Genomic DNA, 4,015 nt, shown 5'->3' on the forward strand with positions numbered 1-4,015 from the left:
AAAACCTGAGCCTGGAGACCAGGACCCATTAGAAAACACCCTGCCAGGATGATAAACACGGAGGCTTTTTCAGAGCAGAGGATCCGAAAGCCAGGTGTGTGAACAATCTCCCCTCTTGACCCGCGAGCTGACCCTTCCTCTGGATGCTTCCAACAGGCCATTCAGCATCTTCCCAGGCTAACCTCCAAAGAGACAGCTGCTGCCTGGTTGAAGGGTGGGGGCCATTAATCTGGGGCTGCCCTTGTTTGCATAATTGTTGCATCCATTTGCATCTAGTTGCCTCCAGCCTCGGAATACTGCACTGTGGGTGTTTGGGTACGATTTGCATGTCACTGCTGGTGAGGGTCAGGTCTTTAAGACTCGGGTACTTATTAATTCCCCCATCTCCAAGAGATTCTTTTATGTGGTAGTTCAGGAAAAAAAAAGTTGGAATGCTTATTTCTAGAAGGATCCTGGGGAGTGATCCAGGTGGAAAGGTGGGGAAGCTCCAGAGTCTGTCATAAGAGAATAACTGTATGCCACACCGATGTGCCCCCCTATCCTCTCCTGACAGGCTACCCTACCTCTCCATTTAGTTAGTCACGCATACCTACCTAGTCCTGGGCTCCAGCCTAGCCCTGCCCCTAACATCCACCCAGCTCCTCCCCTCCCCAGCAGAGAGCCTGAACTTGATACAATGGCCATGGCTCCTTGGGGGCCCTTCCCCAAATTTACCGAAGAAATAATTTGCTGAAAGAAGGAAAGGGGGAGATGGGTGGAACCTCCTGCACACCCCTTAACAACTAGCATCTCAGCCTATTTGGGGTCCTTAATTACCAAACACAGAACACAGGGTGGTTTTTGAGATGAGAGAACAGCCCCGAAGAGGACCAGATCTGTTAATGGACGGATAGCAGACCAGAGACTGTCATTGCTGTGACACTCAATGTCCCCACTGGCCCCCACTCAACTCTAAGGGCCATGGGGACAGTGTTTGTGTTGCTTTCATCTAAACAGTTGGAACTGGGAGAGCAGGCAGCTCCCAATTAATACTATCATTTGTGCTGGTGTTCCCCTCAGGTTCATATAGGGGGACCTGTGGAGTGTGAGGAAATAGAGACCCCAGAGACATGATTGTCATTGTCGTAAAGGCTCAACCCCTTTTGAGTGCAGTTATCACCCTAATGGAAAGAGGAACTGGGAGTGTAAGTCACTGGTAGAGTGCTTTCCTAGCATCCATGAGGCCCTGCGTCTGATTCTCAGCACTGCATAGACCAGGCTTGGTGGCACAAGCCTGTCTGTCATCTCAGCATTGAGGAGGTAGAAGCCAGAGGAGTAAAAGTTCGAGGCTATCCCAAGCTGCAAAAGGAGTCCTAAGTCAGCCTGAGCTACACGAGAGTCTCAAACAACAAAAATAAATAGCTAAGCAGAGTTTGAAGGGAGATGCCCTTACCCCCTTTGCTATGTGTGGGACCCACCACATACTTAGTCAGTGCCTTGTACTGGAATTGTTCATCCCAAAGACACACAAAGAGAGGCCACTAACACAAAGTATCATGGTCAAATTAATTAAAGCAAGTTTTTAAATGTATATACATAGGTTACCTCCCCTTAAGACAGAGTTTAGTTTTAGCATTTGGCTTTTATAGCTCAGAGGTAGGGGGTTTCCTAATGGGGTATTTGGCAAACAGATGGGATTAGAGAAGCAGATAGCCATGACAATGGGTGGTCATAATAACCTTTGAAACAAAGAGTTGGAAGGTGGTTAGACTTTTTTTGAACTGACATGGTTGCCATTTTCTGGAACAGGCAGGACAGACCCATTTGTAGTTAAGGTTACAAGTGGGACATAGCCCAATCCTGAAGAAGCAGATGTCATCGTAAACAGGATTTTGTCTTTACCATAAGATGACTTTCGAGTCTAAGATGGAAGCAGGCTGGTTCCTCAGGAACATCCCAGCTTCTAGGGTGACAACCAAGGATTTCTCTGGATGATTTGGGATGAGGTATTTTACTGATGTCTGAACACATCAATATAGTACTCAGTGTGCACTGAAGTAACCTTTTATACCAAATTCAGGCCCTTGAACGATGCTGACTTTGGGTGTGATGACACTAGGGCTTTTCCACAGACCTTGCTAGGAGAAGCCCACCGGGTGATATAATTGATTCATCCACAGATACCTGGCTCAGGTTATATATAACAAGCAAAAGAGGAAGGTCTCAGCCATGGCCTGCCGCTGACCCCCTGGGAATGTAGCAGGTGAACGAGGGCTCTGACCTCTTGTCCTGCCCCCAAGCTTAGATTTTATCTACACCAGGACTGTTCTCTGTTCATACCTAAGCTCCTCAACTTTAAGACATCACAGAGATTTCAAACATGCTCTCCAGTAGGCCAGAGGATCCTTGAAGAAACTGTAGGAAGGATGTGAAATTCAAGGGGGATGTACCATATATAGCAAGACAGGCTCTGGGCTCAGCAACCTTACTTCAGCCAAGAGGAAAAAGACTGTAACTGTGGGGTGCTAGTGAATTTAAAACACGTTTTGTTTATTTAAAAGTGTGCATGCATGTGTACACTTGCGTGTGTGCATGTGTGTGTGTGTGCGCGTGCATACACACACACATAGGGTAAACTTACCCATACACAGAAAATAGGTGGCAAGGGCAGCTATTGGAATTCAATTATATCCTCCCACCATGTCCCAGGGATCAAACTCAAGTTGTCAGACTTGAAGGTAATTGTCTAACTTTCTGAGCCTTCTTGCCAATATCTCCAGTGATGTATAAAACAGGTTTGTGTGGCTGGAGAGATGGCTCAGGGTTAAGTGGTTAAGTGGCTGAGAGTTCATTCTGCGCTTGCAGAGGACCCAGGTTTGGTTTCCAGTGTTCAGGCTGGGTTGCTCAAACCTGCCTGTAATTCCAGCTCCAGGGGTTCTGATGTCCTCTTTTGGTCTCCTTGATATGGATATCTGCACACAGACACTTACATACATACATACATGATATTTTAAAAATAAATATTAAAAAAGAAAAGGGTTGAACTCATTCCTTAGAAATGTTATGACTTTTGTTGGGGGGGGGTTGTTTTTGGTTTTTTGCGTTTTATTCTTGAGCTGAATGGTATTGTGTGAACATTCAAACTAAGAGTAATAGGCTAACTTATGCCACCGGGCCAAAGGACCTCTAAAGAGTATGAAACTACTGCTCCAATGCCAAGGAGAATGTTTTACTTCATACTGTTATTTGGAGAAACAACAACAAAAACCAACGCTAATCTACACTGTCTCATCTTGAGGATACAGAGCTAAGGAGAGCACAGCACATGAATTTACCACGGGCTTTGCTGCTAATGCTCTTCTTAACTATGCGGAGAAAACCCAGCTGGTAGGACAGGGCTCCACTACTCAGCACCTCCATCAAAACCAACAGCTAAGAAACTGAGAGCTGGGCATGGGTGAGAGACTGTCTCTGGGACTGACATCTCAGAGCCAGGAAAGAACCGTTGTTAGTTGGAGTTGGGGGAAGGATGGTTGGATGTTACCCCAGGGACTGGTGTCTGCTGCAAAACCACTGAACCCACAGGACTCCCTGAAAACTGTAGTACCTATAAGTAAGTGTGTGTGTGTGTGTGTGTGTGTGTGTGTGTGTGTGTGCCAATGTGCAACTTTGAGGCACACAGCCAATCCCTCTGTGGTTCCAACCCCTTTCCCATGCTTACAAAGCCTAGGCAGGCTGGGCAGGGAACTTGAGGGGACTGTGGTATGGCCTAGGAGACATGTCCCTCTTGCTCCAGGAGAGAGTAGTTTCCTAGGCAAGGGTGAGAATGCAGTCTCGGAAGACGATGAGAAAGCCTGGGAAGCTCAGCTTAGATTAGGAGACTCTCAGCGGCGGAGGAATAAAGGTAAAATTATGAGGTGGACTTTTGAGACCAGGAGGGGAATGACCTAATGGCCGGGGTTTTGGGTTGGTTCTTCCATAGATGGAGAGAAGCCTGGGGTGTGGGAGAGAATCTGATGACTGTGTTGAGAGGAAA

This window comes from Micromys minutus, assembly GCF_963924665.1.
Source record: "Micromys minutus genome assembly, chromosome: 16".
In the NCBI taxonomy this organism is placed as follows: domain Eukaryota; kingdom Metazoa; phylum Chordata; class Mammalia; order Rodentia; family Muridae; genus Micromys; species Micromys minutus.